Source organism: Ahaetulla prasina, chromosome 2, assembly GCF_028640845.1.
Source record: "Ahaetulla prasina isolate Xishuangbanna chromosome 2, ASM2864084v1, whole genome shotgun sequence".
NCBI classification, from domain to species: domain Eukaryota; kingdom Metazoa; phylum Chordata; class Lepidosauria; order Squamata; family Colubridae; genus Ahaetulla; species Ahaetulla prasina.
Genome location: NC_080540.1, coordinates 160,889,597 through 160,909,180, shown reverse-complemented (window position 1 = coordinate 160,909,180; position 19,584 = coordinate 160,889,597). Strand labels below are relative to the sequence as shown.

The following is a 19,584-nucleotide window of genomic DNA, read 5'->3' as shown; positions in this document are numbered from 1 at the left end:
AGATAAGGCTACTCTTGACAAGCATTCAGGACCTCCAGTTGGTCCAGAATGCAGCAGTATGTATAGTTCACTTATTCTTAAACTGGTCTGTTTTGTGGCTTTTTTTTTTTTTAAAAAGCTTTATCTAGAATTATCAGCTGCTTAGATTTCTTAAAAGGGGCAGCTATAGAAATGTGATAAATAAAATCAAACTTGTTAGTTATTTCACTATTCTGGCTGACCTATTTCAGAAGATCTCTTTAAAAGGTTTAGAAGACCTCCATTATATTCTCTACAGCTTTCGAAAAGGCTCGACATCCTCACAATATACAATAGACTGAAATCCTGGAGGAACAACAGAACAAGTGATCTCACCCTGTTACTCACAGAGTAGGATAAAAAATTGGGTGAATAGGCCCTTAATATTGTTTCTTACCATTCACAATGTATCACATAATTTTCTTGATAATTCCTACATCAAAACTATAATAAGGCTAGAATTACTCTACCTGTATTACAGGCCACACGCTATGTCTCCAAGAGATACTAATTTGATGAAGGCTCAATTGAAGGAAGCTTCGAGAACTGGGAATTTCCCAAATTACAGTCTACGCCAAGCTATGATGCAATCCTGTTATTACCTGTGACCTGCATAACTCTTAGATAAGAGACAAAGCTACATTTACTCAATTCTTCCACAATAGTGGAATCTTCTCAGCAAAACCCAGATATTGTGGTCTTTGGTTTACTGCTGAGGGTGAGCTGCAGAGCATGGTGGAATTTTGAGTTTCATCTGCATAATCATCAAATTGAATGTGGATCCTTTGATGAAGGAATGATTATACATGATAAAACTTGCGTTATGTCAAAATTAAGAAATATAATTAGTGCCTTTTGATAAATTTCCAAGAAATTTACCTCTATCTGCTGAAGGAATATATCCCAGAAACCAGGTTTTCCACTATGCTTTTCTTTGATCGAGGTGGGATTTTGCTTTGCTAATCATTTTTACATTCAGTTGATAACAGAACACTTTAAACCGTGAGAAAAAACATTTGTTTTAACAATGTCTAGCCTGATGTTTAAGCACTATGACAAACAGGCTCTCATTCCTGCTATATATAACTTCAAAAAGAGGGAGTCTTGTTTTCTTTAATATAAGTGTATACTTCCTACCAATCTTTCATAGAGTATCATGGTGTCAAATATATAAGCAATTTTCTCTGGGCAGGGGAATATTGTATGTGTGTCACAATTTACTCCACTGACCCACTTAAGGGCAAGAAGGTGATGTGGTGATGTGAAAAGGGTAAAGCTTCATTTCTCAATGCACCTAAAGATGGAATGTGAAGTCATACTTCCTTTTCCAACAATCTGCAGATAATTTAGGAAATTCTTATTGAATTATGATGCGCAATTCCCAACTGCAATTTGAAATAATACTGGAAAACAAAAAGAGAAACATGGCAGTAAGAAGAAATTATTGCTTCTTAATGGAAAACAGTTGTTAAAAAATAGTTGTTAAAAAGAACAACTGGAATATCCAAGACTTCTTATTATTTTTTTATATTTCAGTGTCCACAAATGCTATATCTACATGTAAAAGGGAGAAAAAAATCCATGCATTTTTCTTGATATTATTTAATAGGAAGATTTTACCTATTTCTTACCAAAAATAGGTGGAAAATACCCTTTTAATTGTGATATATTGATATAAGCCAAAAACAAAACTCAAATGTTTTAATAAATCACTTAAGACAAAGAAAGTTGTTTTCACAGCGCACATAATAAAAGGGAATAAGACTTTCCCCAAATAATTTTGCAGACAGTAAAGAAAATTGGGAGAGTTTGATCCCCACAAGCCAGACCACTATATGGTGTCTTCATAGTTCCCAAATTAGACTTGTTTTGCATATGTTGCCCATGAAGGCAGATGATATCATGACAAAAGAGCAAACAGACTATCCCCAATATGTACAGAAAACATTGGACTTGCCCTATTTTAAGTCACTACTAAATCCTTCTGACTTTCCTCCTACCAAAATAGTTACAGTGGTTTCTTGGTCGATATAAGAAGTGACTTACCTGCCTACCGAAGATAAAAATTGTGCTGTATTTTGCTGTTATCTCTGAGACTTTCAAACACGATACATGAACTTGTTTAAATACTATTGTAAAAGCTAGCCTAAGAGAAGGAAATGTCGATCTCTGTATTTAATTTATATCTAATTATCTAGCTAGCTAGCTAGCTATCTACATACACATCCGATCTATATCCATAGTGGGGTTCTTGACATAAATATTTATTCCCTTTTATGGTAAATCTGCAACAACTTAAGAGAGGGCTGCAAGCACGGTAAAGAGGTATATAGGTTTAAGTGCTATTGCTAAGTGCTAACTATTGGAGGTTCATTTGGATCCATCAAAAAGATCTCTCTGTAAAGAGTTCAACGCTACTTAAGCAAACTAAGTTTTTAGAATATGAAATAAAGTTGAAAAGGACACCCTGGCAAACATTAAGAAAGCAAATTCAATCTTTCCCACACCTTTCAGATTTATTTTGTAAAGATAATATCCCAAGATGGATTCTTTAGAGGAGAAAACCCTCAGATACCTTCACAGAGGAATTCATGGCTAAGAAATCAAAACTAACCAGAGGAAAAGATGGCTTATTTGTAGTTCAACTCTGTAGTCATATTGAACCTCAGCAAAAATAGCTTTTTACGGACATGCAGCCCTCAGTTAACAGACTCAAAGAGGTCCAGCTCCTGGCTTCCCATCCAAAGCCCTAACTGCAATTATAAGCTTAAAGAGAGCACATGTACATATGTATATGAATAATATTAGCTCTGCACAATGGAAAGGGATAAATTTAGTGTCTGTATAAAATAATTATTACCAATGCCTATAATAAGCAACTTGTTGTATGTAGTTTCTGTGCAGTCTAACGCATGTGAGAAACAAACAACAGTTTTACACAAGACAGGGAAGAAACCTGAAGAGTCATAATGAAGAAATAGCTTTACTAAGATTGGCTTGAACATAGCTGTGGAACTGGACACATATAGAAGACTATGATTGTATTAAAGTTTTACAAAGGCATGTCATACCTCTGATACAGTCCTCCATTAGACTATATGAACCAGAGGGTGGGTTCTAAATTTTTTTACTACCGGTTCCGTGGGCGTGGCTTATTTTGTGGGCATGGCTTGATCGTCATGTGACAGTGGGTGTGGCCTGATGGTCATATGACTGGGTAGGCGTGGCCAACTCAATGTCTCTCATGTCAAGGGGTACCTCGTCTGGCCCCTCCCCTCCCCGCCATTCCTTGTCACATCCAGCCTCAACGTATCTATAGTTCTGCAAAAATGTTGTTCACCTTTTTTCAACTTTATTATCTACATACTATAGGTCGAGGTCTTCAAACATGGCCACTTTAAGACTTATGGACTTCAACTCCCAGAATTCCTCAGCCAGCTTTGCTGTCTTAAAGTCTTAAAATGGCCAAGGTTAGAGACCTCTGCTATAGATGCACTTTCATGGACCACTGAAAGGAGGAAATGGCTCATATGCTTTGCCCAAGAGTGTGATAGGCAACAGTCTTTTAAGGGGCTGCTAGAAAGAAGAGGGGGAGAAGTATTTTTCAAAGCACCAGAAGGCAAAACAAGAAGCAATGGGTGGAAACTCAACAAAGAGAGAAGCAACCTAAAATTAAGGACAAACTTCCTGACAGTGTGAAAGGTTTCAGTCATAATTTCACATATAAAATAGCCATTCATGTAATACAACCTGCATATTGTTCAAAACAATCATTAGTATTATGGCTGATGTTTGACAGCAAGCCTAAAATCCCCATTCCCTCCCCACTCCAGGGGAAGGTTACTTCAAAATCCCCATTTCCTCCCCACCCCACTAATCTGTTTTGGGAAGGAATCAAACTCCCCCCTCTTCATTTCCCAAATAAAATATCCCAGATAATTAAGGAATAATCAAGCTGCTAGCAAGGAACCTGCCTGGAATTCCACATTCCTGCCAGCTGCATAAAGGAAACTTTGTAAGCAGAAAACAGCTACCAGTGCTCACAGATAATATAAAGTGGAAGCCGGAAGTTCGGCTCCATTTACAAGCAGGCAGAAAACTCATTCAAGACAGGATACTTTACAATGGAAATTGCCCAAACCTTTTTAGAAACACAAAGCCCATGTTGCACAAACCCCAAAACTTCAAAAACATTAAACCATATAAGAATTCCTCCTCTTATCCAATTTGTTGTTCAGGAGCTTCTAGCCACTCTGTCAATTTAAAACAACAGCGTTTCCCCCCACTTCTTCTTTGCCAAGCGATCTCCTGGCTGAGAAGCGAGCCGATCAGTTGGGAGGCTTCTTGGCTTCTCAATTTAAAGGGACGGTTTTTTTTTCTCTTCTTCGACAAATGAGTCTTGATTTTTTCCTTCTAGCCGATCAGCTGGGAGTCGGGAGGCAGCAATAGATTGGGGGCGGGGCCAGGCAGAATTTTTACTACCAGTTCTCCAAACTACTCAAAATGTTTACTACCGGTTCTTGCGAACTGGGGAGAACCGGTAGCAACCCACTACTGATATATATGCATAACTTTCTTGGAACTGTGTGTTTCACCTTGCAGATTTATTATGACTTGACCAATCCAGCAACTGTCGAATGGAGACTTTTTGAAACCTCCATCATAGGAACAAAAAACTGAGCTCTGAGGTGCAGGATCAGGTAAGGAGAATCAGTACAGATCAGGCACAGATCACTCACTATAGATCAGTGGTTCTCAACCTTTATAGTGCTGCGACCCCTTTAATACAATTTCCCACGATGTGGTGACCCCAACCATAAAATTATTTTCGTTTTGAATTTATCGTGCCTGAAGCCGTATTGGCTAGCGATCTGACCTGCTTGCGATTGCCTTGAGGCATTAAAGTGGAGACTCCTCCCCTATTAAGTTTATTGCGCCTGAAGCCAGATTAGGCTAGTGACTGGGAGTGATTGCAGCTGGCTTGAGAGGGAGACATCAGAGCAAAAATTTCTCTCTTTTTTAATTCATCGCGCCTGAAGCCGAATTCGACTAGCGATTTGAAGAGCCTGCAGCTGGCTTGTGGACTCAACCATTGGAGCGCGATTCTTCAACTCGCAAGTATACTTCCCATATTTCCGATGGTTTTAGGCGACCTCTGGCAAATTGTCATTCGACCCCCAATGGGGTTGCAACCCACAGGTTGGGAACCGCTGCTTTAGATGTTTAGCAGCATATGTTTAATAAATAACAAGGTAAAAATGCATAGCCTGTGATATCCATTTTTTTTTCTTTCACCTTTAATGAATGTAAAAGGTGAACTTTTTCTGAGATATCTGAGTGACAGTGGAATTGAATATTTAAAGGAAAATCAACAATAATATATTTCTAGTATTGCGTGGATTTTGTCTATATAAGTGACTATAATAGCCCAAACATCCTGGGAATAAGGCAACAGTTAGTGGTGATGTACAAGAACAGTGAAAGGAACTATTCATGACTGCTTCACCATTCACAAGAAAGGAATTCTTTTTGCAGCATCACTGTTATCAGGATGCACCTGAAATAAAAATATTTTCTGATTGAAGGGGAAAATCAAAAACCAAAATGCTGATTATATATAAATGTTTGAAAATATGTCCAAGTCTCTTTCATGCTCGATTCTGAGCCAATACTGATAAGCTGATATGAGATGGAAAGCATTTTGGAGAAAAAGATGCTAAATTAGGCAAAACACTTGATACCTAAATCCATTTGGCAATTTCTGGTTTACCAGGAGTCCTAAATAGAGAAATGAATTCCTGGAACTAAGCCAGTAATAACCAATGGAGGATGGGGATAGCATTGATCAGGTAGACGACAGCAACGTGAATTAACAACAACAAAAAGCAGCGTCTTCAGTACCATTAATATTGAGGCTAAAAGATTTGAAAACATAATATGATTAGTACTGTCACAAAAGGAACAGGAATGACACAGAAATAGAGATGGGAACAGGCGCTTCATGTTACAGCTCTTTGCATGAATGATTAACTACCCTCTCATTTGTTGGCCTGCAAATCCATGCTAAAAAAACAGCTACAAATAAGAGTAAAATGAAGACAGATGCCCAACAAAAGGACCCTGCAAGAGTAACTATATCTTTTATAAAGAATGTGGTTAGGGTGCCGAGTGAACAAGATAGAACAGATCTTGGGAATAGTATGTTCTGTTAAACAGACAGATCCAGCAATAGAGGCCCGCAGTGCCTTCCGTTCTAGCCTCAGTTCCAAAATACGTATAGTGCAAAGTAATTGCCTATTTTTAACCTGGCAATCTAGATGATGCTGTAAATATATACCCACTGACGGACAGAAGTTACCAATTCAAAAACTGTGACTGGGAAATATACAATGTTAATTAATAACAGGTTAATTAATAACACACTGAAAATATAGGGAAATAAACAGTTATAAAATGAAAGGTTTCCACTCTATTAACAAGGAAGAAAAGATATAATAAAATATCAATGCAAATTAGATATTATTTAGATATTAATTATTGCATACCTAGATAATTAATCTTACAAATCTCAAGCTTGACCCTGTCATACACTGTGCAGAACGATTTCTATATTAGATTTATCACAGATCCCCAGTGACTTTCTTCTACGATAAAAGACATTTCCAGGGCAAAGAAAGAATGTTTGACAACAGAGATGATCTAATCTTCATGCCTTTCCCTGGGCTGTTTATTCCCCAACTCAGGCATTAATTTAAATTTGCATGTTATTTTTATTGCCATTTTCCTCACTATGGTTGCTTTTCCACCCTTGTTGCACATGTTTCAGCCTCTTCTTTTTTCTTGTCAATACTGTATCCACCTGGCACTAAATACACCTTAGGTTGCATCCATCCAACACATTTATTTGCAACCACAAATAAAAAACTTGGCTTGAAATTGTTGCTCGAAACTACAGTTATAATTAACAAGGGCCCGAAATACCTCCTATAATTTTATTACAAATGAATTTTATTTGAAAGCTAAATAAAAGGTTTTTCCTGAGGGTTTTATGCAGGCAATGTGATGGCATATTGTGAGCTACAGTTGCTCTCAGTTGGATGCTCTCTTCAAAACAGCTTCCAGCAGCCAAAGTCTAAAGAGTCAAAACTGACAGCAAATAAACAAACTCTGAGTAACAGTCCGGTAAATCCCTCTATTTACCCTCTATATAGGACAGAGGTATTGAATAGTTTTCCTGAGATAACAAAAAGCTCTGTAATACTATTTTTATCCCTTGAAATAGAAATGAACCAATTGCTCTACAAAGATATGCATTTTCAGGAGAATATTAAAAATATACAAATCTGTTTTCAGATTGAAATGTAACATAGGGTTTGACTTTTAATAGTTCCACACATTTAAATATATGTAAATATTTTAGAATTCTAGGTAAAATGAGCTAAGAAAAAGAAGTAATTTCAATGGCAACAAAAGAATAAAATATTTGATTTCTAATCACTAAATGCATTATTTCTGCAAGCGCTTTTTGGCCCTCTCTGGAATAGCAGTGCTTTTCCTTTGGCCAATATAATTTCCATACTGAGTCACCACCATCTTATAACTCTGATGAGTAGCTATATTATATTAGCCTTCAGTTGATACAGCTGAAAATAAACACAGGACAGTTAAATTCAATGAAGCGTTTTACACCTCTTCAAAGTCCCAGTTGAATGGGGCATACATGACTCAAGCTTTAGTCTATATAAGTATTAGAAAGCGTATCTCCTGCCTTATTAGTAGAATCCACTACTGCAGATCACTATAACTTGAGGGCTACACATTTGACCAAAGAATCCTTTGAGGATTTCTCAAATCCAAGAAAAGCGGAAGAACTAGGATTCATTATTTTACATATATCTACAATTTAATGTAAAAACAGGGTGTGTGTGGAGTATACAGTGGCATGCTGGTTAACAGCTGATGAGATGTGATAAGGCACCTTATCTCTGTGTGAAGGCAAAAATACACAAGTGACTTTTAATCTAATGCAGATACTGTTTTTTCTTTTTTTCCAATTATACTTAACAGGTGCTAGAGAAATAGCAAAGTACAAAAGAAATACAATGAGATGATCTAGGCAAGGAATAACCATCCAGCAAAAGAACTGTTAGGAAGGTTATCATCAGTTTAGATCAGGGGTGTCAAACTCACATCGTCAGGACAGCTACATGTGATATATCGGGACTTTTTCCACCTTTACTAAACCGGGTGTGGGCGTGGCCAGCATGTGATACATCCGGCCCGTGGGCCGTGAGTTTGACAGTCCTGGTTTAGATTAACAAAAGGTTCATCTCCTTTTGATGCTTCCACAACTGGAATGAGCCCTTTGTGATTCCCTCCAACTGTGTTTCTGTGAATTTTCCGAAGCCACTAAAATTGTATCGCTGAATTTGGTGCAATTCATTTCTCAGGGGTACGCTTGTTCTTTGTTTTAAATAGACCCATCAAGCAGGTAAATTTAATGCACCGTGTCAGAAAAAAACTAAGATAAAGATCAGCCTCCCACTGTTATCACAGGACACTTGTAAACCTTCAGGAGCAAAAACTAAAGTTTCTGATCCCTGGGGAAAAGTTTCTGCTTCCACTCTATGGCAACATATTGCTGCTCACAGAAAAGTAACCCAAGAGAGACCATTCTTCAGAAATTAGTTAAATTTGAGCTGCAAGACCTGTGCAATAACATTCTGTAACCACATAGCTATTGACACACTTTTTTTGGTAACTGTATCCCATAATTTGGCCAATTAATCATCTGTATGATCCATTACTGGTACTTTTGTAGCTAGAAGTGATATATGATGCCTATGTACTGAGTGAACTATCTGTAAGCTGCATTAATATGCTGACTGATCAAAATACTTTTCCTTATATTGAAAATCATTTCAAGAACTGATACCATGTCTGAACTGAGAATCTAGTGTATGTTAGGAGCCTGACACTACCCTCCACAGCCCCAATACTCCTACAGCAATCGTAGCCCAGCCTCCTTGTTCCTATTCTTAATTATTTAAATGTCAAAGTATGAACCAGGGAATGGGGCGTTTTATTGCCCTGTAGAATAAATAAAGGAGAATATTTGAAGCTCAGGGTTGAAATGAGGGGTCCTTGGTGCTCTCAGAGCTTGGCTGTTTTCTTGCAGACATTTCATTACCCAAACTAGGTAACGTATCATCAGTGCTAGTGATGATGGACTAGCACTGATGTTACCTAGTTTGGGTAATGAAACCGTCTGCAAGAAAACAGCCAAGCTCAGAGAGCACCAGGGACCCCTCATTTCAACTCTGAGCTTCAAATATTCTCCTTTATTAAATTCTACTAAAATGCCCCACTCCCTAGTTCATACCAAGGATGCACCCACCCCCACCCCCCGAGTAGAATTCTCTATACAATCAGAAATCTTGCGTATAAGAATATTCAAGTGCATAAGAAATTCTGCTCCTATCTGGGTAGAATAGAAGTCATAGAAATGGAGAAGATTTGGGGATTAAAAAGATGAAACTGACTAATTTGCCGTAGTGGTTAAGGCATCAGGTTAGAGACCATGAGAACTGTGAATTCTAATCCTCCCTTAGGCATGAAAGCCGGCCACTTTCTCTCAGTCTAACTCATATGAAGAGTTGCTGTTGAAGGGAAAATAGGAGGAGAAGGAAGAATTAAATATTGTTCACTGCCTTCAATTATTTATAAAAATAATAAAGGCAGAATAAAAAGTATAGGACAGATGTGTCTGTTTTTTTTTAATTTGCATATGCTTGAACATGATAGAAGGTATAAAGTAGTAAAACAAATTGATTGTTTCCTGATTGCTTATTTGTAGCCTATGACTATCATTAAGTGTTGTAAGTGCTGTACCTTGATGAAGGTATCTTTTCTTTTATGTATAGCATATGCTCACATTCCTTGTGTGTCCAATCACACTTGGCCAATAAAGAATTCTATTCTATTCTATTCTGTACTGTAATAGTGCTCCCAAATTTCCAATTTACTTAAATCTTTTCCAAGTTACCTCCCAGTCTTGAAATTTTGAAATCTTGAAATTTCAAGATTTTTTACCAGATCCAGTTGCCCTGAAAATTAATGAAACCAACCCAGTTGCTGCTAAAGACCACCACTGTACTCCTCACATATTTAAACTCCTTAAATCCAAAATAGGTAAGACTTTTAGGATGAGGAGGTCATATGTAGAAGACCATTGTATGCAAGAATTTTTTTCTAGTGATACAACACCATCAGTGATTACATTCTGGACACTATTTTAATGAAACTATAGCTCACATTATTGTTTATCAGGCATTACTCTTTCAGAAAATATTACTCACCCAGATTTATGTATAAAGAAGACACTAGTAAGTTCTTCTACTGATGACTCAATAGAACAAAAATATTCTCAGCTCTTCTTGAAGTACAATATCACTCATTTTTCCAATATAAAATTGATTGATCCTAACTCGTCTTACATTTCCAAGCCTTTAATTCCCAACTATCCTTACAAGTCCTTCTGCCTACTTTCATATTCGGGGTTGGAATTTCATCTTTACTAGGTTGTTCCTGAGACTGCAGCATAAATGTTGTATATGTTTTTGTACAATGTCACTTAATGTAGCATATGCAATCAAGGACTCCCCTACCTCCACCATAACAATGCATAACACTACATGTAGCTGCAATTCTAATGTGCACTGGAACACAAAACTAAGATAACTAATGAACCCAAATTAAAAATGTAGCCCTGTTTACGCATACAAATACATTTAGAAAGTAGAAAAAGAACTAGCATAATAGAAGGCACACATTGAGGTTTTAGGGAGAGAAATACTGATTTCTATACAAGTGTGAACAAATAAGAAAGGAAAATAGTATTATCAGCTATTAAAATAAAAAATACATACATAATCAGAACACTAAAACATAATTAAGACTGATTTTGGAAGGAGTTAATAAGGCAATTGATTTAAAGCTTTCAAAGCTACAATATCAACATTTTACTTGTAATATACACAGTGACACTCCTATCTACTTGTTCCAACAAATATAGATATCCAGTTTATATACACATTGTGCACCTCTCAAGGGGAAATAGAATGCATTGTAAATTTTGTTCTTCTCTTTCTCAGTCAAAATACAGAAGTTTTGACATTCTAAATTCTTCAATTATCAATTATCAACTAATGAATTGTTCATCCAATGCAGCGGTGTCAAACTCGCGTCGTCACATTATGTATCATGATTTTTCCCCACTTTGCTAAAATGGGGGTGGGTGCTAGCACGTGACACATCTGGGCTGTGGGCCGCAAGTTGGACACCCCTGATCTAATGCATAGCTGCAGCCTATTTTGACAACAAAACTAAGGTTTACCAAATCAAGGTAAAGAAGCAACTTAGAACTAAGGAGAAATTTCCTGACAGTTAGAACAATTAATAAGTGGAACGACTTGCCTTCAGAAGTTGTGAATGCTCCAACACTGGAAATTTTTAAGAAAATGTTGGATAACCATCTGACTGAGATGGTGTAGGGTTTCCTGCCTGGGCAGGGGGTTGGACTAGAAGGCCTCCAAGGTCCCTTCCAACTCTGATGTTATGTTATGTTATGTTAAATACTTCAGGAATCAATAAATGGCTTGCTTTTTTGTATAATTTATATAGACAAATAGATAATTCCAGATTATTGAAGATTTCTAGGCATGCCAAAGCAAAAATTTTATTTATTTTATTTTACCCTGCCTCGCTTATGGAATTTTGAAGAAGGGAGTGAATTTCAAATCTTTGTCTTCCACTGGCAATATTTCTTCCAACCATGTAAGAGCCAAACCTCATAAGGCAGGAACCAAGTCAAGCCCGATAGAATTGTTATGTAAACATGGAACGCATATCTCTGATTCTCAAAGCCAGAAAAAGAACGATCAAAGGTCCTTTGATTTGGCAGGGTGGGAGGAAAAGACTTAAGTTTGATTTCTAAGTAGGCAAATCTTTCACATTTTTTTTGGTATGTGCAATAAAACAACCCATTTAGCCTTGTGGAGTCTAAAAATCTGCTGATGTAATCTAATTACAGTACTGACTGTAGGGCTGAGTTTCTAAAGACCTGAGATTTACTGCTGTGCTTAGTACGAACTCTGACAATATCTTTCTCTGTTATTATTTATTTTCATAGAATTATCTAAAAAAGAAAAGACTGATAACATACCTTCCGAATAGTAGTGCAAAGAACTGCATCAGCATCTTGGAATCACATTATCTTATATACCAGCAAGCAATTTCTGGATGGATTTTTAAAATGACACCAGCACTTATGCTTCCTTTAGTACTCATTTTGCTAGATCCATACACCAAGACATACTTTGGAACTGTGAAATTCAACCACCTCTTCCACATTCTTGTGTGGCTTTCCCCCTTCCAGCTTCTAATTAAGATTAAAGACTGGAAGTTTTCAGTAATTTGAAACTGGCAAGAAAAGAAGTATTATTTGTGAAGGTATACTCATCTTGCTTTTATCACCAAGACTAGAACAGTTATTATTTGTAACTGGCCTGCCAATTAAATGGAAATAGAATGGAAGTCCAATGTTAAAAGTTACTAATGAAAGCTAAATTGTTCAATATCCTTGCAGCTTAGTTCCCACGCCCCCATTTTGCCACCTTCCTCTCACCAGGCTTATTCCAATATTGTAGCCCAATTGTGGCCTAAAGAGGTTAGAAAGATATTATAGGCTGGCTTGGGTGCACAGCTCCCTCTCTTCAACTGAATGTGCCATGCTCCCACCCTTTAAATAATGTTTCAATGGATGATTGCCCAAATCAAAAGATTTAGATTCAGCCAAATAAACACAATTTTATGCCGTATCAAAGTTTGAGAGTTGAAAATAATTTGAAGGTGATATTTTTGCCTATCTTAAAATAATGAACAATATCATCCACCAAGAATCCCGCTTGCTTGGATAAAATGCTTCACTTCATCTTTCTGATCCGTGAATGACCTATCAGGCGAGATTGAACTACGCAAGATTGCTAATAAATTCTATATATCTATCTTAAGTAAGATGAATACTATTTCTACCTCTAACTGCTTTGTTTTTGTCTAGACTGCTACTTTTCATACAATTATCTCCCTGCCTACTTGCAATCTTCTGAGTTCCTCACTTTAATTTTTGCCTTTATATGATTGTTCTTACTATATCAGCGTTTCCTTCAAAAATCCTGTTCAAAGGTCAATTTCCTTTTTTGCGAATGTGATAAATCTCATTTTCCAAATTCTTTGCTGTCAATTTATCCAGAAGTCCTCAAATAGGTCACCCAAAATATGTTGTTGTAAAGCAAAAAAATAAAATAAAAAAATACACATGGTTTAGCAACCATACCTGGGACTGCCAACTTGGTCATAAAGTGAACCTGTTGCTAAGTGAAACCACAAATGTGTTTATTTTATTATAGCTTTTTGCTGCCTTACCAAACTGCAAAGATCATAAATGTAAATATTTATTGTAAAATTACTTTTTCAGAACCTTTGTACATGCAAATGGTTGCTAAATGAGGCAGTTGCTAAACAAAAAATACCTATATAACCTTATATATTTTCCTATCTTATGGAGATATCTGTGTTGAAGAACATCATGCAACTAATTCTGAATGAATACCAGAAGGACTTATATATATATAAATGTATTATGCAATACATTTGCACCTCTATAACTGTCATTTGCACCTCTATAACTGTCTGGTTCGGTTCTGCAACCCAACAAGGAAAACACAGACTTCAGAGGATAATTAGAACTGCAGAAAAAATAATTGCTACCAACTTGCCTTCCATTGAGGACCTGTATACTGCACGAATCAAGAAGAGGGCCGTGAAAATATTTGCAGATCCCTCGCATCCTGGACATAAACTGTTTCAACTCCTACCCTCAAAACGACGCTATAGAGCACTGCACACCAGAACAACTAGACACAAGAACAGTTTTTTCCCGAAGGCCATCACTCTGCTAAACAAATAATTCCCTCAACACTGTCAGACTATTTACTGAATCTGCACTACTATTAATCGTTTCATAGTTCCCATCACCAATCTCTTTCCACTTATGACTGTATGACTATAACTTGTTGCTGGCAATCCTTATGATTTATATTGATATATTGATCATCAATTGTGTTGTAAATGTTGTACCTTGATGAACGTATCTTTTCTTTTATGTACACTGAGAGCATATGCACCAAGACAAATTCCTTGTGTGTCCAATCACACTTGGCCAATAAAATTCTATTCTATTCTATTCTACATTGTCTTTATTGTCTATATAGTGTCTTTATTATACATTGTCTTTATAGTGTCTTTATTATTTTATATGTATATTTTTTTACACTTAATAATGCTCTTCATCCAGAAATCACAAAGCAATCTACAACAAAACTCAATTAGGTATAAAAAAACAACAACATTACAAAAAAAAATCGGAAGCAAAAACATTAAGTTGAGGCCTGAGGCAGAAAATATCTCTTAGAGATTTCAAACATAAAAAGGCATGTCAGGCTTATAGTGTAATATAACAAGGAAATGAAATGGGAAGAACAGAAGAAACTAAGATTTATAAGACTATTTTTCCCCGAAAGTGTGCCTTAGATAGAATCAAAATGCTTTGCTGACTCAGTCAATATTAGGTGCTTCTTTTCAGCTGTATCTCCATATACATGTAATTCAGTGCTTCACTTTAGCAGTATGGAAAGGACTAAATCAAATTTGGACTTCACCTCCTATACCCCAGAACGCTCTTCTATAGTTACACATGCCATCCACATTTAGATCTTACTATACAAATGAACTCTTTTTGTTATAAAATATTTCAAACCAGAAGCCATTCTTCAGATCAGAGTCATTGCAAATATTTCCAGCTGCTACATGTATCACATAGGCTTATTGTCTTGTAGTCATGAAATGCCCTACTATTTAATGGAAAGTCTTTTCAAGAAGCTTTGTTGCTTTTAAAACATAGTCACTTTTATTAATTACAAGTATCCTCTGATACACTATGCTTAGTGTAAACGGAACTTTTGGAATAATTTACATTCTTCATTCAAATGTTAGCTTTGGAACATTCATCAATTTAATGATGTTGCAATATTCCTACTTAAAATTTATTCGGTTTGTTGCATTACAAATTCTAATAAGTTATTTTGCTTAAAAGTCCTTTTTAAAGAAATGTTAAAATTAAATTTTCATACATGTATTAATTTCCAATGCAACCTAGTTGAAGGAAAACATGCACATTTGTGTATTTTGAACTAAGAACTTGCCATGTCAGTCCCTCTCTAACAGATTCCTAACCTGCATATTAAAGACAAAAGATTCCCATACCTGCTTAGAATTTCTTTAAAAAGATCACCTCAGCTTTAAGATTATTTTTCCTATATCACTTAGAAACACAACTGATGGACACTGCCTTCCTAATTTAAATATTTAAAGTCTTTCCTTTTTTCTTAGAAACAGAACAAAAGAGCAAGTTAACAATAATGTTGAACTCTGTGCACTCAGTCATAGCTGCAGACATTCTTCACTTTTTGCCAAGAACATTTATATTCTTGACACTAGTCTGCCTTATTAGACAGTATGGTGTAGTAGTTAAGGCATCAGGCTAGAAACAAAAAACCAAACCAAATCATGAGTTCTAGTCCTGATCTAGGCATGAAGCCAGCTGGGTGACTTTGGGCCAGTCACTCTCTCTCTGCCCTGGGAAGAAGGCAATGGCAAACCACATCAGAAAAGCCTTCCTTAAAAAACTGTCTCCAGGACTTAAAAACTGACACGAAGGTATTCTTCCAACAGTATACAAAAACAACGTACCCTACTAGACCAGAAGAAGCAAACTTTTAAGAGGAAAAAGCATGGTAAAAATTACGTTTATCCCCATTTTCAAACATTTAACATTCAATGAGAAAGTTAATTGCTACAACTATTATGCTACAATCATTTCAGAAGCATTTAAATCTACCTTCACTTTCTGAAGGATTGTATATGGATCATATTGCTTTTAGCCAGCATTTAAATACCTGATCACACAATAAGAAACTGAGCTTTGTGCATAAGTTAAAATGCTAAAGGTTTATATTGGAGGCTGATTTCAGTTAAAGTAGAAACAAGATTAAAAACTTACCTGCAGTTTGGCACGGGACTTAGGCACACCTCCTTTGAACTGTGCATTCAGTGAGTGACTGCTTGATCCCACTGAACAGGCAATTTACATTCGGTTAAGAGTAACTGTCATGTGACTTGGAGGCATGGCAAAAAGCACCAGCTTCCAATTGCTAATTTCTTTTCTAGCATTGCTTCTGAGGACATTAATCTGGTTCTGTTATGCTCAGGTTGGATTTCAGATAAGAATCTCCCGGTCTTTTATTCACCCATTCCATAAACATCATTATAAAATGAAGATGCTCTTGTTTGTGGGGGGGAAAAAAGTTTTCACAAATACATTTGAACACGTGTGCATTCTCTGTACTGTAGTTTTCTACATTTCTCCTGATTTAAATGGGCTTAATTCTGAAAAAAACACACATATGGATTTTCCAAATGCATGTTATCATCAGCAGTGATCGTGCTAAAAAAATATATGTTTTTATCCTCTATTAAAAGTTGTCATGCATTTTGACTAGCTTTGTCTTTGAAGACAGCAAATAAATTTCAGAGCAATTGTTATTAGAGCCTGTGAAACTTCCAAATAAATCAAATTACTTCTGAAGTTTTGTCTCTATTTAATGCCAGGAATTACTCATCAAATAAGGGGGGGCAAAGTTGTGCCCATAAACACTTCAATAGATCACAACATCTTTTAACATTTTGCAAAGAATCCTAAATGCATTAGTCATTCATTAAAACTGCAAGCCATGTTACAACCCGTTTTAACAAGTATATCTTGCAAAACAAGCCTCTTGTCAATATATAGATACACTTCTTCATATATCAGCTTCTTTAAGAGAAACATTCTATTCCATATCCAATTCTTGGTATGTGCTGCAAATCTAATAGATCTCAAACTTTGAACTTGATATCATTTGGCTGGGATAGGGGGAAAAAGATTAATAATAGTACTATAGTAATAAAATCAGAATTCTTTGCACATTCCTTCCACCTCTCCAGTCATAGCTAAACATTAAATGCAGAGACACAGAGTGAAATTCTGCCTTTTGTTTCAGCAGTGACAGTTTACTTCAAAGCAATATTCTTCCTAGTCCCTTAATTAAGGAAAGGGATCTCTTCCATCTCACAGAAAATCTTGCAGTTTTTAAAAAAAATCTCTTTAGCTGCTCTAGGATTCATTACTACTCCAAATTACAGAAAGCAGGTACCGAACACTGAGAGCCACCTACCTCTGTAGAAAATGATTTTTCCAACAATTTAAACATTAGTTTTTTGTTTTGTTTTTTAGGAAGCTGAATCAATGAATTTCTGACCTTCAGTTCATTGGAAACAACAACAAAGCCAGTTTCGAGAACATTTTTCTTTTGAATGACAAAGTTTCCAAGAAGAGCAGGCTATTTTCTCACTGGAAAGATTCCTTGTCCTATCCCACCTCCTGGCTTCCGAGCTTCAAGTTAGCCATTACAGCAGCCGCAATGAAATACGCCCCTCTCCTTGTTCCCTAGTCACTGTCTTATTCCTTAGGGTTTCCCTCTTCCCGTATGGATTGCTCAGAGCTTATCGCGGATCACTCCCTGAATCCAGCCTCTTTGGTTGCAGTGCTTGAAAAAGCTCGTGGTTGCAATGCAGCTGACACATTACCAGGTTGTTTTCACAACTACAGAAGCTTCTTAAAACAGCAGTTAACTATGTTCTAGATGAGTGGGAAGGATTGGGGAAAGGGGGGGAGGTCAATGGAATTCCCCCCCCCACATTTTTAAAACATCTTTCTTCTACACAACTTCCTCTAGTCTAAAGCAACCTTTCAGATTCCTTTAAAAAAACAACAGATAAATGCACATTGAGATAAATCCAGAAAAAAACATGGATAAGGTCGACAGGGAGGCAGGAGTGATGGTTTTGTTTTACTTTTTATTTTTATATTATTATTCCTGAACACAAAGTCAGACAGAAGCTGCTGGGAAACTCTTTGCACGCTCCTGTTGGTAAGCCAGAGAGATAGAAGATAAACACTGATTGGCTTATGGTGTCTTCTGAGAAGCCTACATTTGAAAATGGAGACACACAACAATGCTCAGAGCAAGCAAACTGGGAAAGCAAACGCAGAAGGTTTCAAACTGTTTTATATAGAAACACAGATACAGTGCAGCTGTCCCTCTCTATCTTTTCTTATGCTTTCGGAGATATTGTCATATGTCAATATAGGTAATCTTTGACTTCTAAGAGTTCATTTAGTGACCAAAGTTACAACGGCACTGAAAAATGTGGCTTATGACTGTTTTTCATAGTTACGACCTTCACAGTATCCCCTGGTCACATGATCAAAATTTAGCTGCTTGGCTACTGGCTCAAATTTATGACAGTTGCAGTGTCCCAGGGTCATGTGATTCTCTTTTGCAACCTACTGACAAGCAAAGTCAATGGGGAAGCCAGATTCACGTAACAACCAGGTTACTAACTTATCAAGTGCAGTGATTCACTTAACGGGGCCAATAAGTCATAAAATGGGATAAAACTCACTGAACAACAGAAATTTTAGCCTCAATTGTGGTCATAAGTCAAGGACCTCAGTGCCAGAGAAAATGCCAAAATGAAAGAAGGAAAGCAGATCTGTACATCAACTGGGATCCCATCTAAGATGCACAACACCATCATGCCAATGGTAACTTGTAAAATTATGCCACCTGTTACCAGTCCCACCTCATTAAGGACCATATTACCTGAAACAGTAGTAAAGCATACATGAATCACTGTGCATTATAAATTCAGCTCCACTGTATTTGGAATTCTGGTTAGGTAGCAACACTATCATGTTCATCAAAGAAGTGATCAAATGTATTTTAAACCATAGGACCAATGAGAATGAAATAAGTCAGATGGCCTAAGTAAGACATTCTACATCTTTATGTAAATATGAAATCTATTTCCACTTAGAAATAGCTTCTGGACTGTATGCTCAAAACAGAAAAGATTGAAACTTTGGTCTTAGGTTTAGATTACTTGATTAACTTTGTTACTGTAGAAATGGCTTGCATCTACTAAGAAATGTAAAGCAAAAAGGTGAGGCTGTAACTGTACTTTGTATTCCACTGAACTGAAATAAGTTGAAGTCACTTTTTTTCCTTTCCTTTTCTTTCTGCCTTGCACTCCTTTCCCCTCTGATCTTTATTTCCATTTTTAAATACGAAATCCATTTACTGCTTCTTTTTGCTTTTTCACTTTACCTTTTTGTGTACGGCTGTAGTGGCATCATTAAATAACTACTTTTACTTTCATGTAATTTTTGAAAATCTTCTACCAACAGAATGGAAAGTCATGAATACCTCAAATCCAAGCCTACTAAGGAATTTGCCTGTATATGTTGCCACTTAAAAAAATAAATTTCTAATTTTTTGGAAAAAAGCA

At 36.5% G+C, this 19,584-nt stretch overlaps 1 protein-coding gene across 5 annotated transcripts in view; it reads right to left on the bottom strand.

The window, feature by feature from the left end:
• The window catches only part of VDR (vitamin D receptor), a 101,322-nt gene that overhangs the window by 66,943 nt on the left and 14,795 nt on the right, over positions 1–19,584 (bottom strand). Inside the window, exon 1 of one of the 5 annotated variants that reach the window (XM_058166672.1) lies at positions 16,196–16,272. The exons of 3 other annotated variants lie outside the window; for them this stretch is intronic. The gene's annotated coding sequence lies outside the window, so the exon portion shown is untranslated. Of the gene's footprint in view, positions 1–16,195; positions 16,273–19,584 lie in introns of those variants that run through there. One more of the 5 variants, XM_058166673.1, reaches the window with a different exon arrangement.